Source organism: Narcine bancroftii, chromosome 4 (genome assembly GCF_036971445.1).
Source record: "Narcine bancroftii isolate sNarBan1 chromosome 4, sNarBan1.hap1, whole genome shotgun sequence".
Taxonomy (NCBI): domain Eukaryota; kingdom Metazoa; phylum Chordata; class Chondrichthyes; order Torpediniformes; family Narcinidae; genus Narcine; species Narcine bancroftii.
This window is the reverse complement of record NC_091472.1, coordinates 303,848,157-303,858,959: the sequence shown is the minus strand read 5'-3', so window position 1 is coordinate 303,858,959 and position 10,803 is coordinate 303,848,157. Positions and strand designations below refer to the sequence as shown.

General features: G+C 41.5%; 1 long non-coding RNA gene across 2 annotated transcripts; it reads right to left on the bottom strand.

The window, feature by feature from the left end:
* Positions 1–3,075: 3,075 nt before the first annotated feature.
* On the bottom strand, positions 3,076–8,267 carry LOC138760182 (uncharacterized). Of its 2 annotated transcripts, none has more exons than XR_011355491.1 (3): positions 8,034–8,267; positions 3,643–3,727; positions 3,076–3,540 (listed from the first exon to the last, which is right to left on the bottom strand). It is a non-coding gene; the product is annotated as an uncharacterized lncRNA (long non-coding RNA). The 2 variants fall into 2 exon arrangements; XR_011355490.1 differs by lacking the exon at positions 8,034–8,267 and adding an exon at positions 7,876–7,951.
* Positions 8,268–10,803: the final 2,536 nt, after the last annotated feature.

Here is a 10,803-nt window from a genome sequence, read left to right as displayed (position 1 = left end):
AGCCCCTCGCTGGCCTTTCACCATGGTCACTGACCTAAGGTTGTTTTCTCTGCTTTTCCTCCTCAGCGGGGGGGGGGGGGGGGGGGGGGGGGTGTTCTCCCCTTTACTGGTGCCCTGCGCCTGTTCACTTCTCTGGAATCTGCAAACCCTCATGGCCTCAGCTGGACACAGGAGTCGCCATCTTAAACTTAGACCTTTTGGTCGCAGGATTTTAAATAAAACACAATCGGTTCCTTTAACAGGCCATTTCAAGCCTACTTCTGGCCAAAGCCTTTGGGGGAGTGCTGGGTCTCCGTTTCCTGCTCTCCCTGGTTCTGCACTAGTGGCAAAACTGCCATTGTTTTTTTAAATAAATGCTCACTCTAGTTTCCAGGGTAGGCATTTCTTGAACTACAGGGCAAAGATTTAAGGTGAAAGGGACGAGATTTATGATGGAGGTGAGGGACAACTTGTTCACTTATAAAGTAGTCCATAACTGGAATGAGCTGCCAGGGGAAACTAGAAGTGGGTAAAATTACAATGTTCAAAAGAGATTTGGACAGATTTATGAAACAAAACAGCTTTGAAGGATGTGGACCAAATGCAAGCAAATAGGACCATCCCAGAATGCCAATTTGATCAGCACAGAGTCAGGTTTAAGGGCTTGTTCTGTTCTGTATGACTGTATCATTCTATGATTTTAATTTTCCTAACACTGATGTAAAGTTAATAAGGCTATAATTTCATTGCTTTCCCCTATGGCCCTTTGAAATTCTTAAAATATCTAGTCCAATGTACTACTCCATAAACTACATCACACCTCAATCGTACATTTCCTGTAATCTGGAAATTGAAAAAGTATAAAATCAAATGAAAAACCTACATTGAATAGAAATTCAGAAAATAGTTTGGCTAAACAGTAATTTCACAGATGCATTGGCTTAGATTATGTTATGTATACCCACACTGTGTTAACGTTTTACGACGTGGAAGTGATACAGCGTTCCAAGAACACTGGAGATCAAGAGAAGAGTCAAATAACAATAAGGGAAAATGGTTTTCAACGTATTGTTTATATATTGGACATGCAGTATAGAATGTTTCTGCCATTATTTATGGTAGGTATTCATTGGTGATGCACCTGTTAAAAACTGGCCACCCATCAAGCACAATTTTATCCAGGACACATTTTAGTTACAAATATTATCCATGGTTTCCATCAGAGTTACCTGCTTCTTTGAAAACTATACTTTTAACACCACAGGTTAATTAACATTTTATAACTAATATTAAATTTCCTTTACACTTTGAAGTTACTTTAAAAAGTTACTTTATTTTGTGCCATGGATGTGAATCAACTGTGTTTATATATTCAGTGGATTTTTATAGTGTAAAGTTGAACTAATCAGCTTGAACAATATTTAAAATCATTTTGTTCTTTTTTTTAATGGAGAAATAAAAGACATCATATTCTACAAAAGATCTATTTTCAAAGAAACCAGAACTGAAGATAACCACAATATTCAATTGCAGGTGATGTTGCTTCCATTGAGGGAATTTGCGTTGGATGTCGTATCTTGGTAAAAATAACCAACAAAAATGGTTCTGAAAGTTCTTAGATCCACAGAGAAATAGATACTGGTGATCCTGTTCTTGACCTCTTCTTTGGTAGATGCAGTTCTGTCTTTGATCAAATCCCCCTCCCTTCCAACAAAAGATTTTGACTAAGAAATGGTGAATATTTGGTGTTTGCAGGGAAGCAGGCGAGCAATTTACACAAATTACTGAAGAACTACAAAAAAGTTTTCCAGTTAGCATCTTGTCCAATATTGCAGTTGTACTTCATAAAATGGGTCTGATCAATCTGTGTTGAAACACAATTATGATTTTTTCTCAAGACAATCTTGTTATGCTTCGGACACATCAGAAGATTAAGAATAATGTAGACATCGTCAAAATACAAAATATTCAGTTTATTTGGTGAACAAAGCTTTTTTTCCAGCCATTTTCTTTTTGATGTGTATGTCTTATTGATATCTAAGCTGTCAACATTGTCTCTGTTCCAGAAATCTCTCCTCTAAGGTGAAAGGTTGTGCATAAAGCCCAATTTCCCATGCATGGACAAATAATCCAGGCAGAGTTTTAGAATACAACCCGAAGACACCCAATGGCAGCTTTTCATTTGCTTATTGCTGCCCCTACCACCCTCTATTCCAGTGTGCAAATTCTCTAATTCTCTTCCAGGAGTCACAGTGGAGGTTTTTGCAATGTGGAGTTACACATTATTATGATACTTAATAGTGGGCTGCATTGCTGCATCTATTCCCTAGAAGGAAGTGCACCTCCTTGCAGGTCCTAACTTCTTTACTTAAACCTCACTCGATCTCTATCCTGCTTGAAGAAACTCTGTAAATCCTTGCAGTTTCAATTGTTCTAATCTCCTCTATGATGCCCTGGAGTCAGATTTTGAATGCAAGTACTCCTAGATTGTTTGACTGAACTAAAACTCCATATTGTATAATTTGTTGTGATTCAAAAGTTTTTAAGAAATGCATATGCTAGAAATCTGAAATAAAACAGAAAATACTAGAAACATACAGCAGGTCAGGTAAGATCTGAATAAACAGAAGCAGACCTGTCATTGGAGATTGAAGACCCTTCAACAGAACTGGGAAAGAGAGAAAACACGTTGACTTCACATTACAGAGATAGTGAGGGATAGACAGATGCGACCATTGGAAAATCTCTGAAGAGGTGAGCCAGGGTTGCCATGGCAATAAGCTGTCAAGGTCATTCAGTCAGTAGATGAAAGTGAAGATGCAATAATATTTAGAGAAGGAAATCAATACATAGAACCAAGATGGCTGAAGGTGATGAAGATGTGGCAAAAAAAAAAATCGAAGATCAGCTAAAAAAAGTAAAATGTAAGAGCCAAACAAAATCATGTCTTGACAAAGAAATGAAGGAGAAATGTAAATACTGACAGTAAAAAAAAGGTGGTGTCATCATGAAATGTTAATTTTATCTCTTGCCTGCCTTGCTGAGCTCTTACAAGATTGTCTGTTTATATTTAAAATTTACAGCATCTGCAACATGTTATTTCTCAAAATCAGAATTTATTGACATGAATATAGCACAAAATTTATTGTTTTGTAACAGAATTACAGGTGTAAATATTGCTATACATTACATTTAAAAATAAATTAATTAATCCAAAAAAAGAGAAATTGGGATAGTGTCTGAGGACCATTGTCTGTTCAGAGATTTGATGGCCAAGGGGAAAAGCTGTTGTTCTGCTGCTGGGTCTTCATCTTCAGGCTCCTGTATGAATTTGCTGATGGTAGCAATGTGAGGCGAGCATGACCTGGGTGGTGAGGGTCCTTGAGGACAGAGACTGCTTTCTTAAGACACCCGCCTCTTGCAGATGTCCTCATTGGAGTGAAGACTGATGCCCATATTGGTGCTGGCCAAGTTCACAACTCTCTGTAGTCTTTTTCTGTCCTGTGCATTAGCACCTCCATACCAGCGATGCAACCAAATAAAATGCTCTCCTTAGTACACCTGTAGAAATTTTCAAGAGTCTTTGGTGACATAAATGTACAAGTTATTGGCAAAAAAAATGCAAGTTGAGGAGTACAGCTTCTGACTTGTCACACTGCTTACCTAATGTGTCACTTTGACAAGTGGCTTTGATTTGCCCAATGTGTAGCAGAAATTTCTTTCAAGTAAATATTGGGATCTCCTTGACCTAAAGTTTGGAATACAATAAATAAGGAGACCGTTGGGTTCACCTTCGTTACCATTTAAAACTAATGCTAACTTCCAATGCCAACACACAGCAGATAAACCTTGATCCTCTTTAGAGTCCTTTCTTGGCTTTTTTTTTTTGTTTCATGTCCAATAATACTCATCATATCAATAATTCTACTGTCCATGTCACAACATTGCTTGTAGGTCACCTCTATGCCCAAAAACCAATATTGGCACTGGATGATGTCATTTAGAAATTAAAATTGTATTCTTTTTAAGTCCTTCATTGTTTTAAGCCTTCCTTTCCCTCTATAACTATAATCCTGCAAGAGCTCAACATTCATCAGCTCTGGAAACTTGTACACTCCTGACTTCCATTGTCCCAAGACCTTTGTCAAATTTAATTTAAATATGCTACCTCAAGGGTCTTTTGAGATTTCCTTACTTCAAATGTTTGATAAAAATGCTGTTAATGTAAACCAGAAAGGGTTGTATTAAAAGCAGTTTGCAGTAAACAAACAGCAGTTTGGCATTGTAGGAAAGAAAGTTTAAATTAATTTTTTTTGTACAGATAAAAATAATAAACATTTGTGGGTTAAAATCTTGTTCTAAGCATAAAATCATGTACTATTGCGGGAAGTGACAAGTCAACAGACATTTCATCAAGGCATTAACTTCAGATCTAGAAATAGGCTAAACTCCTTTTATTGCATTGAATTCTATACTTAATGTTGACACCATTTAATCATTTGCTGCCAGTGATAAAGGTATATGAGGAAATCAACCTGGAGCCAGAAATATTATCCATTCACCACATGTTAAACAAAAGACATTTATCCATTCCAAGAAGAATTGAATAGGTATTGTGGGCTACCTCTCATCTGTAAGATTCCCAACTGTTAAAAAAGGTCAGATCTGTGCGAGAAAATAAGAAGCATTGAGGGACTATTCAAAAACCCAGTCTGTAAGTTTCCATTGGTGTGTTTAATTTAACAAACTGTAATTGTGGGACTGAGATGGTCCAATTCACAAGTGAATGCAAGTCTAGAAATTTCACATAAATCAGTCTGAAAAGTGTTAGTTTGGGGCTACTGAAGGACTGGGATAATGGAATTTCAGGGCAAATTCATTTCCAGGTCTGGTCTAACCCAAGTTATAAGTTAGGATTGCCTTTACCTGAAACTCTAGACAAAATTGTTTAAGATGACTGAAATCAGATCAAAATTAGGTTTCACAATCAGCAAAAGGTAATGTCAAGTTTATAAACCTAAAAATCACAAATATTTTGGATAATCATCTGAGAATTTAAATGTTCTGCATACTTTATGGCTTCTTTCATTTCCAAGATATTAAAATAAGAATCATTTCTGAAATAAGCTACAGGCAATCCTCAAAGTTATTAGCTACCCTTTTGGAGGCTTCATGGAAAACATGAGAACAGGAACATTTACTCTACCAGGCAATGTAGAGAGATGTCAGAGGCTCCACCTTGGCCCTGCGACTTACAGGACCGAACCTCTGTCGCAAACCATCCTCTGACTTTCCCAACCCTCCCCATCCTCCCTGACCCTTCCTACCCTCCACTTCCTGATCCACCCCATCCTCCTCCACTCCCTCCACCCCTCCACCCCATTCAACCTCCCCCTAACCCCTGCCTAGTCTTCACCATCCCCTCCAACCTTCCACTCTCGGAGAATGAACACTCTGTCCTCAGAAAAGGCCTCACCTTCGCACGCCCCCTCCCCCCATTCACTCACACTTTAATGAGTTCCACACATGCCATGATGTTGAACTCTTCTTCCGCTGGCTGTCTCCATGCTTACTTCCACAATCATGATTCTCCACCCCCCACTACATAAAACTTCTCCCACTTTAAAACACCTCCCTTCTCCTGGACAGCTCATTCCAGTCTTCTACTTGCTCTGGACCTTTATATTTCCAACTGCTGCCATGACATCACTACTCCCCTCATTCATTCCAATCTCACCCCCTCAGAATGCCTGGCCCTCCACCCACTCTGCACCAATCCGAACCTCATCATCAAACCTACAGACAAGGGTGGCACTCTTGTGGTCTGGCATGTTGACCTCTATTTGGCTGAAGCCAGACAACAACTCTCAGACACCTCCTCCTACTTAACCCTGCAACAGGACCTCACCAAAACTCATCAAATCACTGTATCATACACCATCTCTGAACACATCACTTCCAGTCACTCCCTGGCACGCCCTGCAACCTTATTATTTCCCAACCTCATACCACCCATTTCTACCTCCTACTCAAGATCCACAAATCAATTGTCGCAGCAGACCCATCATGCCTGCCTGCTCCTGCCCCACCGAATTGGTCTCTGCTTACCTTAATTCTTTTTTGAATCCCCCCTGGTCCAGTCCCTACATCCAGGACACTTCACAAGCCCTCCACCACTTGAACAACTTCTAGTTCTCTGAACTCAATCACTTCATATTTTCCATGGATAACCAATCCCTATACTCCTTCATTCCCCATACTGAAGGTCTTAAAGCCCCTCATTTCTTTCTGGACAATAGAACCAATCAGTCCCCCTCCACCATCACCCTCCTCCGGCTGCCCAAACTTGTCCTCACCCTCAATAATTTCTCCTTTGACTCATCGCACTTTCACCAGGTTAAAGGGGTAGGCATGGGTAGCTGCATGGGTCCCCAGCTATGCCTGCCTTTTTGTTGGCTATATGGAACAATCCATGCTGCAAGCCTACACGGGCAAGGGCCCTCAACTCTTCCTCCACTACATTGGTGACTACTTTGATGCTGCCTCATGTACCCATGATGAGTTTGATGACTTCATCCACTTTGCTGACAACTTCCACTCTGACCTCAAATTCACTTGGTCCATCTCTAGCAACACTTTCCTTTCCTTGATCTTTCTATTTCCATCTTAGGAGACAAACTCTCAACAGATTCCCACAGCTACCTCAACTAGAACCTGTCCCATGTAATGATTCTATTCCATTCTCTCAATTCCTCTGTCTCCATTACACCTATATCCAGGATGCAGACTTCCATGCCAGATTATCAGAGATGTCCTCCTTCTTCAATCGTGGCTTTTCCGCTACCACCATCAACTCGGTTCTCACCTGCATATCCTTCATTACCCACACATCTGCCCTGCCCCCCTCCGACCCCACATGCAACAAGGACAGGATTCCTCTTGTCCTCACCTACCACCCACTAGCCTCTGCATCCAATACATCCTCCTCTGCCATTTCCGCCACCAACAACATGATCCCACCACCAGACACCTATTTCCCTCTCTGCCTTCCGTGACCCATTTGTCCATTCCTCCCTCCCCACCAATAGTCCCCTTGGGACTTACCCTTGTGACCGCAGGTGATGCTCCATTTGTGCCCACACCTTCCCCCCTCAGCACCACTCAGGAGCCTCAAACAGTCCTTCCAAGTGAAGCAATATTTCACTTGTGAATCTGCAGGGGTCATCTACTGCATCTGGTGCTCCCGCTTTGGTCTCCTCTACATCGGGGAGACTGGATCCAGACTGGGAGATTGTTTTGTTGAGCACTTTGGCTCTGTCCACCGTGATAGCGTGGATCTCCCAATGGCTACCTATTTCAATTCTCCAATCCATTCCCTTGCCGACATGTCTGTCCATGGTCTCATGCACTGCCAGACTGAGACTACCCGTACATTGGAGGAACAACACCTCATCTTCCAAAAGGCACTCTCCAACTGGATGGCATTAATATCGACTTCTCTGGCTTTCGTTACAACACCCCCCCCCCCTCTCCCCACGTCGTCTCACCATTTTTTGTCTCCTTTCAGATGGACATGATAAATTCTACCTCGTCCCTTTTAACATCCAATGAACACCTTTTGTTGGTCTGGATTCCTCCCCCCATTGTTTGAATTCTGAGACTTTCTGATATAGCCTTTTCTGATTTTTTTTTCCCTTGAAGGGCTCAGGCCCAAAATGTCGGCAACTTATCTTTGTCTCCTATAGATGTTGAAAATACCAGCTGAGATCCTCCAGCATTTCAGTGTTTTTACTACAGTCACAGCATCTGCAGCCTATTGTGTTTCACCCAGATTTCACAAGTCATTAGGCCTGGTGTTTCACCTTAAAGCTATAAATATAAAGGTACATCAAGCACCTGCTGCCATGCCCCCCTCACTGGATCCCCTGCAGTTCACATATAGAACCTTCTGCTCCATGGACAATGCTCTCACCAACCTGGAAAATAAAGAATTGTATGTTCGAATGCCTTTTATTGACTTCAGCTCAGCATTCAACATGATCGTACCTCAGTACCTGATAAGGAAGTTTGGCCTGCTGGGACTGAACACCTCCCTCTCTCTACAAGTAGATTCTCGATTTCTTGACGGGGAAACCTCAAGCACTCTGGATCAGAAACGGCACCTCCAAGACTATCCCACTGAGCACGGGAGCCCCCCTGGACCGTGTGCTTAGTCCACTGCTGTTCACTCTGCTGACCCATGATTGTGCAGCAAAACCCAGCTCAAACCACATCATCAAGTCTGCTGATGACGTGATAGTGGTGGGTCTCATCAGTAAGAACGAGGATCTGAACGTTAAAGAAACAAAAGAGATGGTTGTCAACTTAAGGAGGCCCCGGGGAGATCATGCTCCCCTGACCATTCACAGCTCTACCTTTGAGATTATCAAGTTCCTCAGTGTGCACCTGGCAGAAAACCTCAACTGGACCCATAACAACAGCTCCCTAGCCAAGGAAGCCCAGCAGCGCCTCTACTTCCTGCAAAGGCTGAGGAAAGTCCATCTCCCATCCACCATCCTCACTATGTTCTACAGAGAATGTATCGAGAGCATCTTATGCAACTGTACTACCACTTGGTTTGGAAGCTGTACTCTGCAGTCAGTGGAAGAGACCATCGGGGAAGTCAGCAGAAAAGATAATTAGGGAACCTCTTCCTAGGATGAAGGACATTTGCTACACTTGATGCAGGCGGAAAGGAATAAACATTGTGAAAGACTCCACATCCTGCATATAAACTGTTGTCCCTTCTGCCATCTGGCAGGAGTTATCAAAGCATTCAGGCCCTTACCTCCAGAGTGGGAGAGAGCTTCCCCCCCCCCCCCCCCCCAAGCCATCAGGTTCCTGAACTGCCAGTACAGATATGCATAGTGCGCTGTGGACATTCAGTGCATCCGCCTTAATAATTTAATATTTTAAGGTATTAAGTGGTTTCCTAACTCATATCTATTTAAATATGCTCTGTGGTCCTGGAGAAACGCTATCTTGTTCTACCATGCAAGCATGGTATGAATGATAAATAAAGTTGACTTGAGTTTGCATGGGAGTAGAAAAGACCAGTACGACTCCAGTTTACCTTCCCTCTGTGGTATAAATTGCAGTAGCTTATCATCCCTTTTCCAGTACTTTCGGTATTCCCTTCCCTCATTCACCATCCACATTTCACCAACTCTCAGTCTCATAAAGACAAACACTTGTCTCATCCATAGTCCTTTAATGGCAACTACTAGCACATTCTATTTGCATTTTGTTGCATTCACTAACAGACCATCTTCCCTCAGGATTTCTTCTTCTCATCGCATTCACTCCTTAATCAACACCATCCATTCAAAAAACTTGTTTTTTCTTGCCCTTCACATTTCTAACATAAGCCTCAGGCATGCAGTTTTTAAATTGATAGCTGTTACTTTGCAACCTTTGGTGACACAAGGATTGAAATGTGCAAACATAAATATAATTCCTTTAATTGCAGAAAATTTTTTACATTAAAAATGCAGCTTGAAATCCAATTTACTGCGAAAGAATTTCTGTTTTATTACACTTTTTTCCTCAACAATAAGTTGCTGCTTTCAGTTGTTTTTGAATACTGTATACCTGTATTGGTTGTCCTTCGGTTCGAAGAAGACACGGTGTTGTGCAGTTCATCTGTGGACACGAAGGTGACTTTGCAGTCCCAGTCTGGAAGTGCAGAGTCGAGCAAAATGGGGGCACTGGAAGTCCATTGATGTAATAACTGTGGCTGCTGCTTTGCACGGCCTTCCACCAGTTTTTGGCAGTGTCTAGCCTCGAAACTGGTGTAGGCTTCATTGAACAGGGCTCGCCTATAGGACCTGTCAGCAGCTGCACCTTCTAGTTCTCTTGGCAGGAGGCCACAGTCTTTATTAGCGCTTGGGTGGATGACCTTTAGGTGTCTTTCAGTTCACTATAGAGAAGCTGTTGAGGCAAATGACGGTCATCCATTCTGTCCCACCCACCACTTCTGGGCTCTGATGTTCTGGGACTCAATGCTAGTGGACCACGCGACCCAAGACCTTCAGGTTGAAGACACGGTCTTGCCAACGGATGCATGTGGAATTTCTCCATTTGTTTGATGTGATGTTGGTACAGAGTCCAGGTCGCAGATCCAAATAGGAGAGAAGGGATGACCACGGTTCTGGAGATTTTCAGCTTTGTGGAGGAGCAGATGTTACGTTAATTGAGCACTCTGGTGTGCAACCTCCTCAGAGCCTGGATGGCCTTCCTGATCCTGGAGTTAATTTTTTTGTCCAAAGACCCATCACTCGAGATGATGCTCGCCAAGTATTTGAAGCTGATTTTTAAATTATTTACATACACTATCAATGTTCAAAGGTGCTTACGATTATGGCGCCATCTGGTGGATTTATGAGGTACTGAAAACTACCATCATCCAACTTCATTCTGTTCATTTTTTATGGTCAGTTTGAAAAAAATTATATATAAGAAAATTAAACCAAAAATGTAAAACCAAATGAATAATCATTTTCATCAATATCCCTTCAATAAATGTGTTAATTTAAAGATTTTTAAAAAATGGTTACAGTGTATATTGCAGAAAATTATGACAATATTTTTTTTTAAAGGCTTTATTTTTTAGTTTACTTCAGCTACAATTATTTGTTTAAATATTTAGGTGTCATGCTTGGAAGATTATGTTTTGAAATATATATTTTCTACTCATCACCACCAAACAAATAGTTCAGGATCTGAACAGAGTAACTGATGGAAGATCCACCCTGGTTCTCAAGTGGTGATGAAAGGGAATTTCCA